Source organism: Arachis ipaensis, chromosome B4, assembly GCF_059453495.1.
Source record: "Arachis ipaensis isolate K30076 ecotype BB chromosome B4, ASM5945349v1, whole genome shotgun sequence".
Lineage (NCBI taxonomy): Eukaryota > Viridiplantae > Streptophyta > Magnoliopsida > Fabales > Fabaceae > Arachis > Arachis ipaensis.
This window is the reverse complement of record NC_142439.1, coordinates 104,438,896-104,463,076: the sequence shown is the minus strand read 5'-3', so window position 1 is coordinate 104,463,076 and position 24,181 is coordinate 104,438,896. Positions and strand designations below refer to the sequence as shown.

The 24,181-nt window shown below is 37.5% G+C and overlaps 1 long non-coding RNA gene and 1 other non-coding gene across 2 annotated transcripts; one reads left to right on the top strand and one right to left on the bottom strand.

Annotated features, from left to right (window-relative positions):
- Positions 1-8,538: 8,538 nt before the first annotated feature.
- LOC148568646 (uncharacterized) lies at positions 8,539-10,422 on the bottom strand. The gene is made up of 3 exons (XR_015880642.1): positions 10,262-10,422; positions 9,081-9,162; positions 8,539-8,893 (listed from the first exon to the last, which is right to left on the bottom strand). It is a non-coding gene; the product is annotated as an uncharacterized LOC148568646 (long non-coding RNA).
- Positions 10,423-19,580: 9,158 nt separating this feature from the next.
- Positions 19,581-19,688, top strand: LOC148568645 (small nucleolar RNA R71). The gene has a single exon (XR_015882702.1). It is a non-coding gene; the product is annotated as a small nucleolar RNA R71 (small nucleolar RNA).
- The last annotated feature ends 4,493 nt before the right edge of the window (positions 19,689-24,181 follow it).

The following is a 24,181-nucleotide window of genomic DNA, read 5'->3' as shown; positions in this document are numbered from 1 at the left end:
CAAAATAAGTTTCATTAAATTTACGTTCTGGAAGCCAAGTTATGGCTCGTTGAAGTTCGTCAAAATCAAGGTTTTACCAAAATTTGCAAAGTCTTCTATTTTTCCAAAACTCAAAACCAAACCAATTCAACAATACCCAAAATCAGCATCAAAACACTACTACACAATACAATTACTCCTCAATTACCTTTCAACCATTTTCAATCCTATTTCACTCAAATTTCCATCTCCTCCACTAGATCAATAAATCCAAAAATTCCTAATCCAAGCGTACAACTCAACAATTTTGCATAAATTCAACTCATCACAAGAATTATTCATCAATATATCATCATCAATTCTCATCAACCTCAATAATCATTAACAATCATCATCAACATCAATAATCCTTAACAATCATAATCAACATCAAGAATCATCAACAATCAACATCAATTCAATCTTATCCTAAGGACCACTGGCCTAAGTTGCCCACAACATTACATATTATTTAAAGAAAATTAAAATCATACCTTGGCCGATTCCCAAACAAGCTTAAAACATCAAAATGATTCTAAAAAGCTTCTAAAGCTCAGCCACCACTTAAACTCAAATCCAAATGCTCTAAATCCACCAAGTTAACTCCAATCAACAAGAATTCCAAGCTAATACATATAATTTACCAAAAATTAATCTTAGAGTTCACAAAATTAATAATCCATAAGAGTTTAGGGCTTTCTTACATTACCTACTATGAATTGGAACAAAATCCAACAATTACCTGTTGCTAGATACCACCTAAACAACCAAAAACACAAAAATCTACTCAACAACCAAACCTAAAATGCAAAATCTATTAGGGAAAATAAATTGGCAAGAAATTGAAATTTTCTTACTACTTTGTTTTTCAAGAAATGACGGACTTGGCGAGAGCTTCGCGTGACCGCAAACGGCATACAAATCGGAGCTCCGTAGCTCAAGATATGAGCCAAGGAAGATGAAGGTGAATAGTAAACCCTTCTCTTCCCTTTCAATCTCAACTCAGCAGCTCTCTCCCTCTATTTGTGATGAATGTGACTGAAATAGACACTTAACAATCTTATATATGTTGGGCTTTGGACCTAACTTGGGCCCGATCCAACCGATTAGCGTTTTAGGTTCGTTTGACCTAACTTTAAGCCAAAACCTTTAGAATTAGCGCCCAGTTTTCAATTCTAATTACTTTTCTAAGATTTTCTGCAGTTTTTTTTATCACTCTTACACAGTACTGGACAGAGTTAAGCTGGTACTATCGGCTAAATTACCGATACGCATTTTTATACATTTTTCGCATAAAATTACATTTTTCCATTTGAAAAAATCCGCTGATTCCAAATTTCACCTTCAAATTTTTAAATTAATATTTCTAAATTTTTGAACATATTCTGACAATTAAATTATGATCTTATTAATTGATCGGTTAATAAACTTTCGTTTCTTACAAAGTATGATTGCTGATTAGCAAGAACGTGGGTTTTATCCTGCTTACGTTGCAAGGACGTGGGTTTTGTCCCGCTTGCATTATTGATGAGGCACCTGCACCAGGCAATCATGTTAGTTTTATCCCACTTGCTCATAGTTGCGGTGTGATGTGGGGATGGTGGTTTTATCCCCGCCCACATTCTCTCTGTTTGCAATGTAGAAAGGTACTCCTTCGTTTTATATGGCATGCATAATACCCTTACTTTTAACACCTCATGATCGTACTAAAAGTTTAGGTGTTACGTACCTCTAATCCTTTAATTTGATATTATATTTATTTAATATTGAGCCTTCGCAAAAATGAACCGAATCTTTAATTATCAAAGAGAAAAGTCTTTACTTTAAAATCACATAATCACATATCATATTCACATAACAATAAACACATAGACTTATTTACAATTCTTCAAATACAAATCCTACCCCTCTAATAACCAAACAATAAATGTCGAGGGGAAATTAAATTCTAGGACTAAACTAAATACAAAAAAAGAAAACACATATATACATTAAAGCTCTGCAGTTAGTCGCAGCTTCGGCTCAAAACTTCCTGAACCTGTCACTGAAAAGATATTCTGCAGGGGAGTGAGAATATCATTCTCGAAAGGGTTCTAAGTAGAGGGTTTAAGAATTGTTATAAGAAGATATGTTTAAAAAGAAGAATTGATTTCAAGGCAGTGATTATCGTTCGTCCTATGAATCTTTTAAAAACCAACGGCTAATCGTCTAAAAGCTTTTCAAGAAGCAATATGTAATTTTTCAAAAATCCAAAACCTTTCTTTTCTTATAAGAAAATCTTAATCAGTTTCCTAGACTGTATGAATGATCAACCTGTCCGAAGCATATGTTCATTAAGTCTATGCTGAACCAGCTTGATTTTTCATACTTTACTAATACCTCAATCAGAAACCAATCACAGCCCCCAACTCAAGAAACTCAACTAAATTAGCAATCAAATCATCACATCAAGAAAAGAAACCCTCATCTTCACCACCACCAGCATGAGGGATCTCTCAGTTGCACACACATATAATACAAACAAGGAAAATACAGATAGGATGCAAATACAGCAAGTAGGCCAAATAGCATACAAGCATAGTTAAACAGATAGGCAAACCAAAACAGTGCACACCCAAGAAAAACATATAAATGCATATGATGTATGCATGTCCTATGGCTAATGAGCTCATTTGTCTGTTATATAGCCAAACCCGACATGTCCGGTAGCTACCCAAACATTGTCTCTCTGTTGCGCATTAATATCATTAGAGGAAATAGGTGCCCTGTCACCATTAGAGGAATTATCTGCCGTGTCACCATTAGAGGAAATATGTGCCCTGTCACCATTAGAGGGTATAGGTGCCCTGTCATCCTTACAACCAGAGAGAAAACACATACTCATCGTCAAACATCCTCAATCACGACTCATTTACCATATTCATTCCAATTCATTCATAATCATTCATAAGCCATACTTTAAGATCATAACTCATTTTTCTTCATTCACATTCTATCATCATCATTCCTCCCATCACACCTCTCACTCCGTTCATCAGTAATTTCAAATCAAACATAATTCATTTCTTAACAAATCACGCTCAAAATATAATTCTTTTCTTACTAAATTGAAACTCAAAGAATAATCTTTTCTATAAATTATAAGCAGAACATAAAGCTTTTCTTAATAAATCAAAATCACATACGTAATTATTTTCTCAACAATCAATCTCAAACGTAATATTTTTTTAAATAATTCGAACTCAAAACATACTTCTTTCCTAAATAAACCAAACTTAAAACAACTCTTTCCGTAATAAATAGATATCAAATAATATGATTCTTAAATCCAATTTTCTTTTTAAAGAATACTTCAAACAAATTCTCAGAGTTCTATAAAATTTCGGCAGCATCTCCTCTATAATTTGGACTTTGCCACCCTTCTTAAGTCCCAACAAAATGATTTCTTAAACTCTTTTCAACCATTTCCAATAAATCAAACTAATTTCAATACCAAAAATCATTTCCAAATCTTATAATCATATTTGATAAATCAATAAAACCCATTTCTAATATCAGTTCATTTTCAATATCAAATTAACTCCAAACCAAGAAAATCACTTTTCATAGTATTTAATAAAACCAACTTTCCAACTCAATAATCAGAAATAGACATAATCCAATCATCATCATAACAACCTTAAACCAAGTACAAACCCAACTAAACATCTTCAATCAATCAATAAACCGCTCAAACAAGCATTTACAGGCATTCAAGACAACTCAGTTCAATCAATAAGACTTACGAAATCATAAAAATATATTTTTCATATTAATATCTACTTATAAAAATTCTTGATAGAAAATTGAGTTTAAGAAATCGCCCTTACCTCGAATAGTCGAAACCCGAAAGCTACACAGCACGTCAAAACCCCTCTTCTCGGCTTGTAACCTCAACAGCCGTAACCTCAACTCCAAACCACTTCCGCATTAACTACAGCAACTCTAATCACAACATATAATAACTGAAACTCAATCTTATAGCAATTAACACCGCAAAATCTCAATGACATGTATCAAAATTGCGATAAAGAGCTTTCGAATCAAAACAACACACTGCACAAAGAAAGGAACTAAGAATGAAGCAGCGGCAGCTCTGGCAGTGATTCTGGCTACATCCGGTGACCAGACGGCGGAAAAAGCTTAGCGTGGTGGCTGTCCCTCAGCAACAGTGGTGACAGCGGCAATTCTAGTTCTTCCTCTTCATGTTCTTCTCATCCTCAAGCTCTCTCTCTCTTCGAAGGTTGCCAGCGGCGGCCAGGGAAGCTCAGCGACAGCGGCCCAGTGGTGGCGGCTTCCTCTTGCACATCCTTCCTCTCAATTTCCAGTGATGGCGAGCTCATGGCAGGCGCGATGCTTCTCTCCCTCCTCGGCCCTTGCTCGACGGCGCTCTCTCCTCTGGTGTGGGTGGCTGGCGCAACGGCAAGCTGGGCGGCAGTGAGGCGTAGTGGTGTGACAACTCAATCTCACTCCCTTTCCTCTCCTCTTCTTCTTCCTTGGGTCTGAGTTCTTCGTGGGTGTGTGTTAGTGTTTGTGTCCGTTGAGGGGGGGGAAGGGAAATGGGTGAAAAAAGGGTGGGGTGTGTGACTGGGGGGTTCTCTGTGTATGTGTGTGTGTGTGTGTATTGGGAAGGGGATAGCGGTGGGTGAGTGGTGGTGAGGCGGTTTAGGGTTTAGAGTAGGGTTAGTGGGTTCCAATTTAGGGATTTAGGGTTAAAATTAGGGTTTAGGAAGAGTATTAATTAAAAACCAAATTTAATCCAGTAATAATATCTATAAGAATACTATTTGATTATCAACTTAAAATTTATTTTCAAATAATACTCCAATTCAATATTTAGATAGAATAAAAATTAATTTCCTTTATAATCATAAAGTAAAGTTAAAAATCTAATTATTCAACTTAAATCATATAAAATTCTTGTTATTATTTAATTACTAAAGTTTTAAATCATAAATAAGAAATTGCTTAACTTATATATAAAATCTCTTAAAATATAATCTTAATTAAATATAATAAATCATAAATAAATTTATTATTAAATTTTTAAAAATTCGGGGTTTTACAGTACAACTTCCAGGAGAAGGTGGTAGAGCACTCTCTCTCGGAATTTATTCCTCCTGGGATGCGCAATAGAGAGACACAGTCCGGGTTGGCTATAGGATGTGTCAGGTATGGCACTTTAACCGACACATGAGCTCACGACCAGTAGGACAGGCATGCATCATATGCATTTGCTTGATTTGTTTAGGTGTGCATTTTGTTGTTGTGTTTATGTGATTTATCTGATTATGTGCTATGTGATATGTGCTTTATATGTGTTTGCTTCTGTGTGATTGAATTGTTTGATTTGATTGTGTTTACTGGTGTACGGAGGTGATGGAGGTTGAGAAAGATTGAACTCGGTATTATCCCGAGACTCTGGTTTATGTGTTGGATGGATACAAATGAGTGATGGTAGTTTATTGGGTAGAAAATCCCTAGGTGCGTCTTAGAACCCTAAAGAATATATTAAATATTTGTTGTGATTTGATTCTTCCAATATATATATATTTATATATGACTAAGAAATATTTGAAAAATGCAACTGTATATAAGTTAGTAAAAAGTGGTTTTCTTGAAAATAGGGAAATAAAGACCGCAAGCTTTGATAAAGATAAACTTTCCTGAGATATGAGTTGACCAGTGCATGTGTTTTTATTACTTTTGTGGTATTTCCTTCTTCTACGGAGGACTTTTGGGTTAGGTTCTCACCCCCTACAGCCCAATACTTTTTCAGGAAAGCAGACGAAGAAGGCAAGCTCTGGACATTTACTTCTGTATTCTTAGACTGGATTTGTATTTAGTTATTGTTTTCCCTCGCCATTATTGTTATATCTTGTAAAGAGTGATAGGAGTTTTAATTATATATGTATGTAATATTGGCATGTTATTTGCATAAGTTATTCTTGTGAATGTAATAGTGTTGTACAATGATTTGTATGTATGTATGTCTGTGTAAAAAAAAGTTTCCGGTTTTTCAAAGAAAGTCTAGGATGATTTTCAAGTAAAGCTCCTACTTATTATAGTTATATATAGAAGTCTTCGTAATATCCTCGTTACCAGAGTGGCGTAGTTAAAAGCACAACATTCTGGAAGTGAGAGTGTTACAAAGTGCTCGAAGAGTGGCTGGTCGTCTGCCACACCCAGCAACAAAATCAAAGTGTAGTGATGAATTTCAGCAACAAAATTGAAACAAAAGGAACAGGGGAATTTGTTGGAACTTACTAAATCGTGTAGTTGTTAAGCACTCTTCCACCAGTGCTAAAAGTTGATTCTAAAAGTACAACAAGTTATGCTAAAAAATTTTCAACTTACCAGCAACCAAAAATTGAACCACAGCAATAAATTATTATCAAATAACAAATTAGTACCAGTAAAACGAATTTTGCTCAAAATAAATAGTTGGAACCATCAACAACAGAGCCAGCAACAACCACAAATTTTACTCCAAAACTTGGTGAATATGCTGACCTCCGAGGAATACATTGTTATGTTGCAGGAGAGGGTTTGAACCACTGCTATTGCTCATCTTGGACGCGGGCTTCTCCCATGATGAGTGCCTCTTAGAGACGGAGAGGGCTGCTTGGTTTATGGTGACGGTGCAGACTGGATGCTGCCGTTCTCTGCTACGATTATGACAGAGAAAAGCACTGTGGTTGGGACTCGAACGGCATGTTGAGAGCGACGAAGAACGACCACTGCTCCTGCGTGAAAAGGATGAAGGAAGAGGAAAAGAACGCTGTGATTGGGACTAGGGACAACGTCATGAGAGCGATAATGAACCCATCACTGCTGGTGTCGTCTTGCATGTTTGCATGAGAAGGATGGAGGAGGAGGAGTGCTCGAACGAAGAAAATGAGGTAGAGGGAGGGAGGTACTGTTGCTACATGAATTAGGGTTAGGAGAATGGGGAATAAGGGTTTTGTTACATTCTCACAGAGGGAGTAGAGGTAATGATTCTGTGAAAAAGAAAGGATAGTAGAGGGGGTTAAAGGGAGTTAGGGTTAGAGGGAATGGCTGCAGTCATTTGATTTGTGGGTGGGGATGTTTTATTTAAAGTTTTTTTAAAAAAAAAACATTTTGGTGTGTTAATGGCTGAATCGATAACCCTTAAAAAGCATGGCCATTGATCCCTTTCGGCCACACTTTTGAAGTGTGGCAAGAAAAAACGTAGCCAAATAATCAATCGCAATCTTCATAAAAGTGTGGCCATTGACCCCTTTCGGCAACGCTTTCAAAGCGTGATAAGAAAAACGTGGCCAAGTCTCTAATCAATCGCCACCTCATAAAAGCATGGAAAAAAGGTGTGGCGACAGGGGTTTTTCTTGTAGTGTATGAAACAATTTGGACCTTGTATCCTTCCAGTATTTTTCTATCCTTTGCATAATTCCCTATTTTATTTTTCCTCTATGGTCGTCCTCATAGTGAAAGACCTGCTACAAAATTTTGACATTGTTAGTAACCAAAACTAATGAATATGTATAAAACTAAGATAATGTGATTATGAAAATAAGAAAAATAAAAGGCTAATCAAAATAAATTGTTAATCAAATTTGAACATGTGAAATTTTTTTTTTAAAATTCAATCAGTTGTATAAAATTTCCAACGGAGAGTTTTCACCAAAAATATTTATAATCAAATTGCCTTACACTAAAAAAAAACTAAAAAATTATGCCTTAACCATGTTATATGCAAGTTCCTAGTTAACCATTCACTATCCTCCAACTTTCTTCATAAATAGAAAATTGTTGACAGTCAGCTCCCAAACGCCCCAAAAACCAACTTAATAAGCCAGTCGCCTGATCAATCGGTTACAATTCTCTGATAAATTAGAATATAAGGGGATGATTAGTTTGCAAAAATATTTTTATTTTCATTACATATCAGAGAAATAGAATACAAGAAATACAAATCTAAGGGGATGATTGGTTTGCAAAAATATTTTTATTTTTATTTTCTATTTTCATTTTAGAAAATGATTTGTATTTTCAACTTTTCATATTTTAGAAAATATGATTGGTTTTGTAAAAAGAAGATTCATTTCTAAGAAGGTAGATAATAGATACTGTGACAACAAAACCTGTAGAGAAGGGAGAAAAAACTAGCTTGGAAGTACATTGGGTGAATATGACATGAGAAAAAATGTATAAAAAGGATTACGAGATGTTCAAACGATTATCCTAAAACTAAAAATACCGTATTTTGGGTTGAAAACGTTTTCAAAAGTTAAAACTAAAAATACTGAAAGCATAGAAATAGCATTTTTAACTTTGTTCTATTTTTTTTAAATGTTTTCATTTTCAAATATTTAATCAATCATATTTTCATACCTTATTTTATTTTCACCGAAAGTAAAAATGAAAACACCCAAATCAATTAGCTCCGAAAGTAATTAAGATAGGAGAAAAAAATTATACCAATGACATTAACAGCCCAATAATCAGTATCCTTGCAGCTAATGACATTGTTGCGACCTTCGGCTTCATGTATGGCAAATAAGTTATCAACATGGTCATTGAATGACTCAACCTCATCTGCCTCTGGGTCGTAATCTTCATCCTCCGAATATATATCGGTAACTTCATTACGATGCCGAGGCTCTTTGCGTGTTGTGGGAGCTTGAGGGTCACCACTATAGCTTGACGAAGCCAGCTGTCCTTCACTATGCAGAGGACGAAATGATCTAGTATTAATACAAGATGTTCAAGTACTATTTGCAGAAGACGGAAATGGATGAGCTCTATCACGTGGTTGCTCACTTGATATATTAACTCCCCTAGACGTTGTTCCATCCTTAGGGCAAAATGAAATCATTTAGGAAAGTATTGAAGAAAAAAGAATTTATTGAGAATTAAAATTGAGTACAGAAACTACTAAGTTTCCATTAGTTACAAAATGGCTCATTTAAGAAATAATTTCTACATAGTTTTAACACAAACTTATGTAACCGACGTTCACAAAGATCACTCACGAAAGTAACCTGAGTTTGGGCATCAATATCGGCATCAATTCCAACTGGACTCATAATACTGTACAGAGGTCTCCTTGGCATTTTTCCAAACCTTGACAAAAAAATAAAGTCATTTGACAATTATTAGAGAAACGTCAGTGTAAAAGAATGCATTAAAAGCAGTCAGAATGCCAAAAAATTACAATGCAATGGAAGAAGAAAAAAACATATGTAGGCTACTTAATAAAGTAAAAGAAAGAAAATATGCGGAATATGCTAACTATGTACTACTGTAAAATTCATCTCAAGTACAAAATGGATGGCACTAAAACAAGTGTATAAGGAAACAGATGAAATAAAAGAATCATGTATTCATTCCCACTAGCATGTAATTCTAGTCCACCTAAAGTGAATCTACATTCAAAGGGATCCTTATGATAACCTGTGCGGAGTATTTTGTTTTGCATGTCCTTTTCAACCTTTCCCCCATTCCCATCTAAATTCAATCAATTTGTCCGATCCTTATTAAAGGAAGAAAGCTATGGGATAACATGGTTACTACTAAAGAAGATCAATAGGTGCATTGGATATTTTAGGTGGGCAAGTGCGCGTATTATAAGATCAATTGCATCATGCGAAACATTTTAATAAGATCATAAAATTACAATTTCATCCCCAATACACAAATTAAAGTAGTTCCCCAAATTCTTTTTTTTTAATTTTCAATAGAATAAAAACTGAAATAACAAAACATCTTTCTCCATAGATACTTTGAGATTCTAAAGTAATTTTTATTTCTAGCAATTTATATCTTACAGGCACAAAACAAGAGTAGAAAAACATTCAACAACACCATCTGATAAAAGAGATCCAAAAATTCATTTTTCCAAAACATGTTAGTAGAGTTTTCAAATGGCAATAAATCCACAATGTGAAAACTATTTTTCCAAATTGTCACCAATGAAAAACAACATAAAATTACTAGGAACTAGTTACTATAAAGGGGCAAGAAAAAAGGAAATATTTTTCAATGGGGTTAGCTGAAGATTGGAAGAGAAGATGGATTGTGGGTTGATGATGAAGCAATAGTAACATGGGAAGCGAGTGTAGTCAATGGAATTTGTCGAGAATAACTGAAAGATGAAGACTTTATTAACAATGGGGAAGGTTCAGATAAGAAAGTAAATGATAAATGATCAGAGTTCACTTACATGATGTTGTGAGGAGAAGCAAAAAAATGTATAGCAAGGTGGACAACATGGCGTACGTGAGACAGAAGGACGGGGGAACGACGGACACGAGACTAACAATGAAGTGAAAGCAAAGATGACATGGATGCGAGGCTGATGGAAAGGAGGCGACGATGGTTGACTCTAGGTTAAGGTTTAGAGTAAAAAAGATGCTGAGAGTGAAGAGGAATAAAAAGGCTAAAAGTTTGGCGTGGCTTCGAATACTACTAAGAGAAATTTGAATCTGAGCAAACATTTACTTTTTAACAAAAAATATTTTATTTTAAATCATACTTTTTTAAATTGTTCTTCAATTCTAAATTTACACATTAAACTGTGTTTTAATTTGGATACAAATTTAAATTTTTGTTAATCAAAGAAAAAAGTTAGTTTTTATTTACTAGTTATTTTTATCTTTTTAATAAATAAATGTTAAATGACTAATTACTCTTTTTAGTAAATATTTATGTTTATCTCATATATTAGAAAAAAGACAAATTTATAACAACTTTTTATTTTATTATAGTGTACTATAATTTAAGATAGTACTTATCTTATTACAAATTTGAATTTTAAAACAAGTTAAATGGTTATAATTTGTTTTTCTAAAGATTATATACACATTTTTATACTCTTCCATTTAACAACATTGAATGGGAAGCACTATAAGGTTACATATACCCCATCACAAATAGTATGACTAGTAGTAGTAGATTGTCTAGTTATATTTTTCTTATATCTTTCTCTCACAATATTAATTATTATTTATTTTATTTTATTATTTTTCTATATTGTTCTCTTAGTTTTACAATTTTGATCTAAACTGAATCTTATAAACTTTCGACCCTTTTTTTGCTTTACTAATGATTTCATGCTCAATCAATTATTATTTATATTAATTTTAAAAGTTTAGTGTTACATGAGGCCATAAAATAATATTTTATTAAGATATATCTTCTTTAGAGTAGTTTTTTTATAAAAAATTTTATATTTTATTAATTTTGTGTTTTTGAACTATAAATTGTAAAACTCAGAACTTTTGAAAAAAGGCTATGATAAGCTAATTTCAAATTCAATATTTTTGTAACTTTAATTTCAGAAATTTATTTATTAAAGAAAATTAAAGCAAGTTTCGATTGATCGAATTTGAAATAAATTAAGATTATTATCTAATTTTACAATTATTGAATTATTTTCTATATTCAAATTATAAAGTTGGTAGTTGTGAAATAATAAGGATTTTATATGACTTGGACTAAATAATTAATATTTTAAAATATTGATACTGCTGTTTTGGAAAAATAAAGGATTTAATTATGTTATTTCTAATTATTTGATTTAGACATTTTATTGAAAATAATTTGTAAAATTAATGAGCAAATAGTATTTTTTATATTCAATTAGTGTTAGATTTAATTTGAGTTTCAATTATTATATTATTCCCAATTTTATTTGAAATTACAAAATTACCCTTGTACTTAATTTTACCTTAATCCTAAAACTCAACACACACAACCCTAACCCTGAAACCCTACCCGGTTCCCTGAAACCAGCACACACATGCTCCCTAATACTACAGCAGCAACAGCTGCAAGATGAAGGAATGAAGAACAAAAGGGTTAGGGGGAGAAGGGGGAAGTTGGGAAGGGAGATCCGAGAGGGGAGGAGGGCGACGCAGCCGCCGAGCCCATCACCGTGCCGATCGTCTTCATCACCGCCAGCTGAAGAGAGATGCGACAGAAAGTGAGAGAGGGTTCGCAGAGGGAGGCGTCGCCGTTCCCTGAGGCCGCACCGTCGTCGCTGTCCTTGGTGGTCCACAAACCGAGGGCGCACGCGCGGGGGGGAGGACGGCGCTACTGTCGCCGCTGCTTCTCCCAACGGCGCTGCTGCACGAGTCGGAGGAACTCATCCCTGCTGAAGCCATTGCCGCACCCTCGTCGCTGTTCTACCATGGATGCCGTCGGGTCAGTGAAGAGGGAGGATTGGGTCGTGCGAGAAGAGCAGAGGGTGTGCACCATGGTGCTTATGCCGCTGTGCTCCTTGCCGTAGCATCGCCACCGTTGTTTACTATTCGAAGCTGCTGCACTGCCACTGCTAAGGAGGGGTCTGCCACCGATCTGATCTGAGGAAGAGGAAGTGCGACCGAAAGAGCAGGCGGGGAGCTATCGCCGCTCCTGCTGCCCAAAACCCCGCTGCCATCGCCGAAAAACTCTGCTGGTAAGGGTTCCAATTGAGATTTCTGTTCTTTTGGAATTCTGGGAAGATTGTTGATACTGCGTAGTTGTACAGCTACTACTGTCAGAGATTTGGGCCGCCGCCGTCACTCGAAAATTATTGACGGAGCTGCTGCCGGGTCGATTTGGAGTTGCGACTGCTTCGCTTGTTAGTACGGTAAGTATTTCACGTTTCGAAAACCCCTGCTTTAGCGTTCGGTTATGTTTTGTTAAAGACCTTAAGGCTTGGTAATGTAGGTTTGAGTTCTGATGATTGCGTGTCGTATAAGTATTGCAGTGTGATGACTTGCATCATCTACCTTTTTTCTTTGCATAAAAATGACCATAAAAGAGCATAATCTCACTTGAATATTGCAATTCATGCATTATTTGATGAGCATTATAGTACATTGCTTTGAAATGAGCTTGTGCTGAATTTCAGGTGAAAAAGACACCAAAAAGAGGGAGAAAACAACAAAAGAATCTGGGCGTGGCACGCCAGTACAACTTTTCAGAGAGAAACAATGAAGGCCACCAAAGGGGCGTGGCACACCAGGCTGGGCGTGTGGTGCACGAAATTGTGATCTCCAGGCTCGAACAAATCCTGGTAATGGCTCCAAAGCTTGGTGCTCTGATCTTAATTCATAATTGTCACAACTTCGATACAACTAACCAGCAAGTGCACTGGGTTGTCCAAGTAATACCTTACGTGAGTAAGGTTCGAATCCCACGGAGATTGTTGGTATGAAGCAAGCTATGGTCACCTTGTAAATCTCAGTCAGGCGGATATAAAACAGTTATGGAGTTTTCAAAATTAATATTAAAATAGGGATAGAGATACTTATGTAAATCATTGGTAGGAATTTCAGATAAGCGAATGGAGATGCTTTTCGTTCCTCTGAACCTCTGCTTTCCTGCTATCTTCATCCAATCAATCTTACTCCTTTCCATGGCTGGCTTTATGCAAGGGCATCACCGTTGTCAGTGGCTACATCCCCTCCTCTCAGTGAAAGATATGCTCACATGCTCTGTCACAGCACGGCCATTCATTTGTCGGTTCTCGATCATGCTGGAATAGGATTCACCCTCCTTTTGCGTCTGTCACCAACGCCCAGCACTCGCGAGTTTGAAGCTCGTCACAGTCATTCAATCATTGAATCCTACTCGGAATACCACAGACAAGGTTTAGACTTTCCGGATTCTCTTGAATGCCGCCATCATTCTAGCTTACGCCACGAAGATTCCGGTTAAGAGATCTAAGAGATATTCATTCTAGCTTATCTCATGTAGAACGGAAGTGTTTGTCAGGCACGTGTTCATAGGGGAGATGGTGATGAGCGTCACACATAATCATCACCTTCATCACGTTCTTGGGTGCGAATGGATATCTTAGAAGCGAAATAAGATGAATTGAATAGAAAACAGTAGTACTTGCATTAATCTTTGAGGAACAGCAGAGCTCCACACCTTAATCTATGGAGTGTAGAAACTCTACCGTTAAAAATACATAAGTGAAGGTCCAGGCATGGCCGAGATGGCCAGCCCCCTAAAACGTGATCAAAGGATCATAAGGTAATCCAAAGATGAACAATAGATTAAAACTGAGACCAAAGATGGTCAAAAAGACGCCTAATACAATAGTAAAAGGTCCTATTTATAATAAACTAGCTACTAGGGTTTACATGAGTAAGTAATTGATACATAAATCCACTTCCGGGGCCCACTTGGTGTGTGTTTGGGCTGAGCTTGAGTGTTGCACGTGCAGAGGCCATTTGTGGAGTTGAACGCCAGTTTCTGTGCCAGTTTGGGCGTTCAACTCTGGTTTTGGATCCTTTTCTGGCGCTGGACGCCAGATTTGGGCAGAAGGCTGGTGTTGAACGCCAGTTTACGTCATCAATTCTTGGCCAAAGTATGGACTATTATATATTGCTGGAAAGCCCTGGATGTCTACTTTCCAACGCAATTGGAAGCGCGCCATTTCGAGTTCTGTAGCTTCAGAAAATCCACTTTGAGTGCAGGGAGGTCAGAATCCAACAACATCAGCAGTCCTTCTTCAACCTCTGAATCTGATTTTTGCTCAAGTCCCTCAATTTCAGCCAGAAAATACCTGAAATCACAGAAAAACACACAAACTCATAGTAAAGTCCAGAAATGTGAATTTAACATAAAAACTAATGAAAACATCCCTAAAAGTAACTAGATCCTACTAAAAACATACTAAAAACAATGTCAAAAAGCGTATAAATTATCCGCTCATCACAACACCAAACTTAAATTGTTGCTTGTCCCCAAGCAACTGAAAATTAAATAGGATGAAAAGAAGAGAATATACTATAAATTCCAAACTATCAATGAAACAGAGCTTCAATCATATGAGCGGGACTTATAGCTTTTTGCCTCTTGAATAGTTTTGGCATCTCACTTTATCCATTGAGGTTCAGAATGATTGGCATCTATAGGAACTTCAGATTTCGAATAGTGTTATTGACTCTCCTAGTTCAGTATGATGATTCTTGAACACAGCTTCTTTATGAGTCTTGGCCGTGGCCCTAAGCACTTTGTTTTCCAGTATTACCACCGGATACATAAATGCCACAGACACATAATTGGGTGAACCTTTTCAGATTGTGACTCAGCTTTTGCTAAAGTCCCCAATTAGAGGTGTCCAGGGTTCTTAAGCACACTCTTTGTTTTTGCTTTGGATCTTGACTTTAACCGCTCAGTCTCAAGTTTTCACTTGACACCTACACGCCACAAGCACATGGTTAGGGACAGCTTGGTTTAGCCGCTTAGACCAGGATTTTATTCCTTTAGGCCCTCCTATCCACTGATGCTCAAAGCCTTGGGATCCTTTTTATTTGCCCTTGCCTTTTGATTTTAAGGGTTATTGGCTTTTTCTGCTTGCTTTTTTCTTTTTCTTTCTATTTTTTTTTTCTCTGCAAGCTTTGTTCTTTGCTGCTTTTTCTTGCTTCAAGAATCATTTTTATGATTTTTTAGATTATCAAATAACATGTCTCCTGGTCATCATTCTTTCAAGAGCCAACATATTTAACATTCTTAAACAACAACTTCAAAAGACATATGCACTGTTCAAGCATATATTCAGAAAACAAGAAGCATTGTCACCACATCAATATAATTAAGCTAAGTTCAAGGATAAATTCGAAACTCATGTACTTCTTGTTCTTTTGAATTAAAACATTTTTCATTTAAGAGAGGTGATGGATTCATAGGACATTCATAACTTTAAGACAAAGTTACTAACTACTAATGATCATGTAATAAAGACACAAACACAGATAAGTACATAGCATAGAAAACGAAAAACAGAGAAAGCAAGAACAAAGAATGAATCCACCTTAGTGATGGTGGCGTTTCCTTCTTGAGGAACCAATGATGTCCTTGAGCTCTTCTATGTCTCTTCCTTGTCTTTGTTGCTCCTCCCTCATTGCTTTTTGATCTTCTCTTATTTCATGGAGCATGATGGAGTGCTCTTGATGTTCCACCCTTAGTTGTCCCATATTGGAACTCAATTCTTCTAGGGAGGTGTTGATTTGCTCCCAATAGTTTTGTGAAGGAAAGTGCATTTGAGGCATTTCCGGAATCTCATGGTGGTGAGCTTCTTGCGCCTCTTGAGCTCCATGACTGAGCTCTCTTGCTTGCTCCATCTTTTTCTTAGTGATGGGCTTGTCCTCTTTGATGAGGATATCTCCCTCTATGTCAATCCCAGCTGAATTGCATAGGTGGCAAATGAGGTGAGGAAAGGCTAACCTTGCCATAGTGGAGGACTTGTCAGCCACCTTGTAGAGTTTTTGAGGTATAATCTCATGAACTTCCACCTCTTCTCCAATCATGATGCTATGGATCATGATGGCCCGGTCTATAGTAACTTCAGACCGATTGCTAGTGGGAATGATTGAGCATTGAATAAACTCCAACCATCCTCTAGCTATAGGCTTGAGGTCCAATCTTCTTAGTTGAACCGGCTTGCCTTTGGAGTCAATCTTCCATTGAGCTCCTTCTACACATATGTCCATAAGGACTTGGTCCAACCTTTGATCAAAGTTGACTCTCCTTGTGTAGGGGCGTACGTTTTCTTCCATGTATGGCAAGTTGAACGCCAACCTCACATTCTCCGGACTAAAATCTAAGTATTTCCCCCGAACCATTGTAACATAGTTCTTTGGATCCGGGTTCTTACTTTGATCATGGTTCTTGGTGATCCATGCATTGGCATAGAACTCTTGAACCATTAAGATGCCGACTTGTTGGATGGGATTTGTTAGAACTTCCCAACCTCTTCTTTGAATTTCATGTCGGATCTCCGGATACTCATTTCTTTTGAGTTTAAAAGGGACCTCAGGGATCACCTTCTTCTTGGCCACAACATCATAGAAGTGGTCTTGATGGGCTTTGGAGATGAACCTTTCCATCTCCCATGACTCGGATGTGGAAGCTTTTGTCTTCCCTTTCCCTCTTCTAGAGGATTCTCCGGTCTTCGATGCCATCAATGGTAATGGAAAAACAAAAAAAGCTATGCTTTTACCACACCAAACTTAGAATATTGCTCGCCCTCGAGCAATAAACAAAAGAATAGAAGAAGAAGAAGAAGAAATATGGAGAGGGAGAGGGAGATGTGGTTTCGGCCAAGAGGAGTGTAGAGGGGTGTGTTGTGTGAATTTGATGAAGAATGGAGGTCTTTATATAGGGAAGGGAGGGGGGTTAAGGTTTGGCCATATGGGTGGGTTTGGGTGGGAAATTGGTTTTGAATTTTGAAGGTAGGTGGAGTTTATGAGGTAGGTTTATGGGGAAGAGGAGATGGATGTGAGTGGTGAAGGTTTAGTGGGGAAGAGAGATTGAGGTGATTGGTGAGGGGTTTTTAGGGAAGAGTGTTTGTGGGGTTGTGTGAAAGAGAGTGGTGAGAAGAAGTGAGTGGAGGTAGGTGGGGATCCTGTGGGGTCCACAGATCCTGAGTGGATCCTGTGGGGTCCACAGATCCTGAGTGGATCCTGTGGGGTCCACAGATCCTGAGGTGTTCAAGGAATTACATCCTTGCACCCATTAGGCATGTAAAAATGCCTTTGTACCCAACTCTGGGCGTTCAGCGCCAGGTTGGTGGCCATTTTGGGCGTTCAGCGCCCATTTGTGTGCCATTTCTGGCGTTGAACGCCAGAACCATGCCTGTTCTGGCGTTCAGCACCCAGAAGTTGCCCATTTTGGGCGTTTAGCGCCAGAACCATGCTCTGTTCTGGCGCTGAACGCCAGACAGATGCTCCTCCAGGGTGTGATTTTTCTTCTACTATTTTTGATTCCGTTTTCAATTTTTCTATTTATTTTGTGACTCCACATGATCATGAACCTAAGAAAACATGAAAAACAATAAAAATAAGAATTAGATAAACATTGGGTTGCCTCCCAACAAGCGCTTCTTTAATGTCAATAGCTTGACAGAGGGCTCTCATGGAGCCTCACAGATGTGCAGAGCTTTGTTGAGACTCTCCAACACCAAACTTAGAGTTTGACTGTGGGGGCTCTGGTTGACTCTGCTTTGAGAGAAGCTTTTTCTGCTTCCTCTCCATGGTTGCAGAGGGAGATCCTTGAGTTTTAAACACAAGGGAGTTTTCATTCCATTGAAGGACTATTTCACCTCTGTCAACATCAATCACAGCTCTTGCTGTGGCCAGGAAAGGTCTTCCTAGGATGATGGATTCATCCTCTTCCTTTCCAGTATCCAGGACTATGAAATCAGCAGGGATGCAAAGGCCCTCAACCTTTACTAATACATCTTCTACTTGTCCATAAGCCTATTTTCTTGAGCTGTCTGCCATCTCCAGTGAGATTTTAGCAGCTTGCACCCCATAGATTCCCAGTTTCTCTATTACAGAGAGGGGCATGCGGTTTATTCCTGAACCAAGGTCACACAGAGCCTTAAAGATCATGGTGCCTATGGTACAGGGTATTATGAACTTTCCAGGATCCTGTCTCTTCTGAGGCAATGTCAGTTGATCCAGATTACTTAGTTCATTGATGAACAAGGGAGGTTCAACTTCCCAAGTATCAATGCCAAATAATTTGGCATTCAGCTTCATGATTGCACCAAGAAACTTGGCAGTTTGCTCTTCAGTAACATCCTCATTCTCTTCAGAAGAGGAATATTCATTAGAGCTCATGAAGGGCATAAGGAGGTTCAATGGAATCTCTATGGTCTCTCGATGAGCCTCAGAGTCCTTTGGTTCCTCAGAGGGAAGCTCCTTATTGGTCACTGGACGTCCCAGGAGGTCTTCCTCCTTGGGATTCACGTCCTCTCCTCTCCTCACAGGTTCGGCCATGGCACTTATGTCAATGGCCTTGCACTCTCCTTTTGGGTTCTCTTCTGTATTACTTGGGAGAGTGCTAGGAGGGATTTCAGTGATCCTTTTACTCAGCTGGCCCACTTGTGCTTCCAAATTTCTAATGAAAGACCTTGTTTCATTCATGAAACTTACAGTGGCCTTAGATAGATCAGAGACTAGATTTGCTAAATTAGAAGCATTTTGTTCAGAGTTCTCTGTTTGTTGCTGAGTGGATGATGGAAAAGGCTTGCTATTGCTAAACCTGTTTCTTCCACCATTCTTAAAGCCTTGTTGGGGCTTTTGATCCTTCCATGAGAAATTTGGATGATTTCTCCATGTTGAGTTATAGGTGTTTCCATAAGGTTCACCTAAGTAATTTACCTCTGCTATTGTAGGGTTCTCAGGATCATAAGCTTCTTCTTCAGAAGATGCCTCTTGAGTACTGTTGGATGCAGCTTGCATTCCATGCAGACTCTGAGAAATCATATTGACTTGCTGAGTCAATATTTTATTCTGAGCCAATATGGCATTCAGAGTATCAACCTCAAGAACTCCCTTCTTCATAGGCGTCCCATTACTCACAGGATTCCTTTCAGAAGTGTACATGAACTGGTTATTAGCAACCATGTCAATGAGTTCTTGAGCTTCTGCAGGCGTTTTCTTTAGGTGAATGGATCCACCTGCAGAAGTGTCTAGTGACATCTTTGATAGCTCAGATAAACCATCATAGAATATATCCAGGATGGTCCATTCTGAAAGCATGTCAGAAGGACACTTTTTGGTCAACTGTTTGTATCTTTCCCAAGCTTTATAGAGGGATTCACCTTCTTTCTGTCTGAAGGTTTGAACATCAGCTCTAAGCTTGCTCAGCTTTTGAGGAGGAAAGTACTTGGCTAAGAAAGCCGTGACCAGCTTATCCCAAGAGTTCAGGCTGTCTTTGGGTTGAGAATCCAACCATAATCTAGCTCTGTCTCTTACAGCAAAAGGGAAAAGCATAAGCCTGTAGACTTCAGGATATACTCCATTAGTCTTAACAGTATCACATATCTGCAAGAATTCAGTTAAGAACTGAAAAGGATCTTCAGATGGAAGTCCATGAAACTTGCAGTTCTGCTGCATCAGAGAAACTAACTGAGGTTTCAGCTCAAAGTTGTTTGCTCCAATGGCAGGAATGGAGATGCTTCTTCCATGTAAATTGGAATTAGGTGCAGTGAAGTCACCAAGCATTCTCCTTGCATTGTTGTTGGATTCGGCTGCCATCTCCTTTACTTGTTCGAAATTTTCAATCAAGTTGTCTCTGGATTGTTGTAATTTAGCTTCTCTTAATTTTCTCTTCAGAGTCCTTTCAGGTTCTGGATCAGCTTCAACAAGAATGCCTTTTTCTCTGTCCCTGCTCATAAGAAAGAGGAGAGAAAAAGAAAAGAAGAGGAATCATCTATGTCACAGTAAAGAGGATCCTTATTGTTAGTAGAAGAAGAGAAGAAGAAATTCGAACACAGATAGAAGAGGGGGTTCGAATTTGGTGATGATGTGAGGAAGAGATGTTAGTTAATGAATGAATAAATAGAATAAGATGAGAGAGAAGGAGGGAATTTTCGAAAATTAATTTTGAAAAGGAGTTAGTGATTTTTGAAAATAGTTTTTGAAAAAATGTTAGTGATTTTCGAAAATTAAGATTTAAAAATTTGAAAATTAAATTAATTAATAAATTAAAAGAAATTTTGAAAAAGGGGGAAGATATTTTCGAAAAATGAGAGAGAGAGAGTTAGTTAGGTAGTTTTGAAAAAGTTAAGAAACAAACAAAAAGTTAGTTAGTTAGTTGGAACAAATTTTAAAAAGATGAGAAGTTAGGAAGTTAGAAAAGATATTTTGAAAAGATATTTTTGAAAAAGATAAGATAAGAAGATGTTTTTGAAAAGATATGATAGGAATTAGTTTTGAAAAAGATTTGATTTTTGAAATCACAATTAATGACTTGATTCATAAGAAATCACAAGATATGATTCTAGAACTTAAAGTTTGAATCTTTCTTAACAAGCGAGTAACAAACTCCAAATTTTTGAATCAAAACATTAATTGTTTATGTTATTTTCGAAAATTTGGTATAAAAATAAGAAAAAGATTTTTGGAATTTTCGAAAATAACTAATAATTTTGAAAAAGATTTGATTTTTGAAAAAGATTTTGAAAAAGATAAGATTTTCAAATTGAAAATTTGATTTGACTCATGAGAAACAATTTGATTTTCAAAAATTTTTGAAAAAGTCAATCCAAATTTTCGAATTTGATGAGAGAAAAGAGGAAAGATATTTTTTTGATTTTTGAAATTTTTATGAAAAACATGAAAATTATGCAATGCATGAAATTTTTAGATCAAAACAATGAATGCATGCAATAATGCTATGAATGTCAAGATGAACACCAAGAACATTATGAAGATCATGATGAACATCAAGAACACATTTTTGAAAAATTTTTTATGCAAAGAAAACATGCAAGACACCAAACTTAGAATTCTTTAATGCTTAGACACTAAGAATTCAAGAATGCATATGAAAAACACTATACAACACAAAACAAAAAATCATCAAGATCAAGCAAGAAGACTTACCAAGAACAACTTGAAGATCATGAAGAACACTATGAATGCTTGATATTTTCGAAAAATGCAAGATGCATATGCAATTGACACCAAACTTATAACATGACTCAAGACTCAAACAAGAAACAGAAAAATATTTTTGATTTTTATGATTTTCTAAATTTTTTTTTTTGATTTTTCGAAAATTATATGAAAAAGGAAAATAAGGATTCCAAAATTTTTAATATGAATTCCAGGAATCTTGCATTCTTAGTCTAAAGCTTCAGTCCAGGAATTAGACATGGCTCACTAGCCAGCCAAGCTTTCAATGAAAGCTCCAGTCCAAAACACTAGACATGGCCAATGGCCAGCCAAGCTTCAGCAGATAACATCAGAGTATATTGATCTTGATAACAAATTGCTGCTCATCATTTATCAAGTATGTAACTTACCTCTGATGGTTTGGAAGCCTCAGTCCAAAAGAATTTAGACATGGCGTTACAGCCAGCCAGGCTTCACATGCTTCATGAAACACTAGAATTCATTCTTAAAAATCTTGAATAAAATTTTTGAAAATATTTTTATTTTTTTTGAAAACAGATGAGAAAATTTTAGAAATGCTTTTGAAAAATTTTTGAAAAGAAAACAAAAAGAAAATTACCTAATCTGAGCGACAAGATGAACCGTCAGTTGTCCAAACTCAAACAATCCCCGGCAACGGCGCCAAAAACTTGGTGCACGAAATTGTGATCTCCAGGCTCGAACAAATCCTGGTAATGGCTCCAAAGCTTGGTGCTCTGATCTTAATTCATAATTGTCACAACTTCGATACAACTAACCAGCAAGTGCACTGGGTCGTCCAAGTAATACCTTACGTGAGTAAGGGTCGAATCCCACGGAGATTGTTGGTATGAAGCAAGCTATGGTCACCTTGTAAATCTCAGTCAGGCGGATATAAAACAGTTATGGAGTTTTCGAAATTAATATTAAAATAGGGATAGAGATACTTATGTAAATCATTGGTAGGAATTTCAGATAAGCGAATGGAGATGCTTTTCGTTCCTCTGAACCTCTGCTTTCCTGCTATCTTCATCCAATCAATCTTACTCCTTTCCATGGCTGGCTTTATGCAAGGGCATCACCGTTGTCAGTGGCTACATCCCCTCCTCTCAGTGAAAGATATGCTCACATGCTCTGTCACAGCACGGCCATTCATCTGTCGGTTCTCGATCATGCTGGAATAGGATTCACCCTCCTTTTGCGTCTGTCACCAACGCCCAGCACTCGCGAGTTTGAAGCTCGTCACAGTCATTCAATCATTGAATCCTACTCGGAATACCACAGACAAGGTTTAGACTTTCCGGATTCTCTTGAATGCCGCCATCATTCTAGCTTACGCCACGAAGATTCCGGTTAAGAGATCTAAGAGATATTCATTCTAGCTTATCTCATGTAGAACGGAAGTGTTTGTCAGGCACGTGTTCATAGGGGAGATGGTGATGAGCGTCACACATAATCATCACCTTCATCACGTTCTTTGGTGCAAATGGATATCTTAGAAGCGAAATAAGATGAATTGAATAGAAAACAGTAGTACTTGCATTAATCTTTGAGGAACAGCAGAGCTCCACACCTTAATCTATGGAGTGTAGAAACTCTACCGTTAAAAATACATAAGTGAAGGTCCAGGCATGGCCGAGATGGCCAGCCCCCTAAAACGTGATCAAAGGATCATAAGGTAATCCAAAGATGAACAATAGATTAAAACTGAGACCAAAGATGGTCAAAAAGACGCCTAATACAATAGTAAAAGGTCCTATTTATAATAAACTAGCTACTAGGGTTTACATGAGTAAGTAATTGATACATAAATCCACTTCCGGGGCCCACTTGGTGTGTGTTTGGGCTGAGCTTGAGTGTTGCACGTGCAGAGGCCATTTGTGGAGTTGAACGCCAGTTTCTGTGCCAGTTTGGGCGTTCAACTCTGGTTTTGGATCCTTTTCTGGCGCTGGACGCCAGATTTGGGCAGAAGGCTGGCGTTGAACGCCAGTTTACGTCGTAAATTCTTGGCCAAAGTATAGAATATTATATATTGCTGGAAAGCCCTGGATGTCTACTTTCCAACGCAATTGGAAGCGCGCCATTTCGAGTTCTGTAGCTCCAGAAAATCCACTTTGAGTGCAGGGAGGTCAGAATCCAACAGCATCAGCAGTCCTTCTTCAACCTCTGAATCTGATTTTTGCTCAAGTCCCTCAATTTCAGCCAGAAAATACCTGAAATCACAGAAAAACACACAAACTCATAGTAAAGTCCAGAAATGTGAATTTAACATAAAAACTAATGAAAATATCCCTAAAAGTAACTAGATCCTACTAAAAACATACTAAAAACAATGTCAAAAAGCGTATAAATTATCCGCTCATCAGCGTGGCACGCCAAACCCACCACTTAAGCCATGGGCGTGCCACTTGGTATCGAAGGCGTGGCACGCCAGCTTTAAAATTACTTGGGCGTGCCACTTGAAAACCTAGGCGTGGCATGCCAAGCTAAGAAAGACACAAATGAATGGGCATGCCACTTGAGCAGCATGGCATGACACGCTAGTACAAAATTCCAGAGAAGAGGTTGAGGGCTAAAAAGGCTGGGCGTGCCACTTGAGGTCGAAGGCGTCGCATGCCAAGCTTCCACCCTTACTTGGGCGTGCCACTTGAGCATCTGGGCATGGCACGCTAAGGTACAAAGAAGGCCAAAGCAAAGGCTGGGCGTGCCACGCCAGC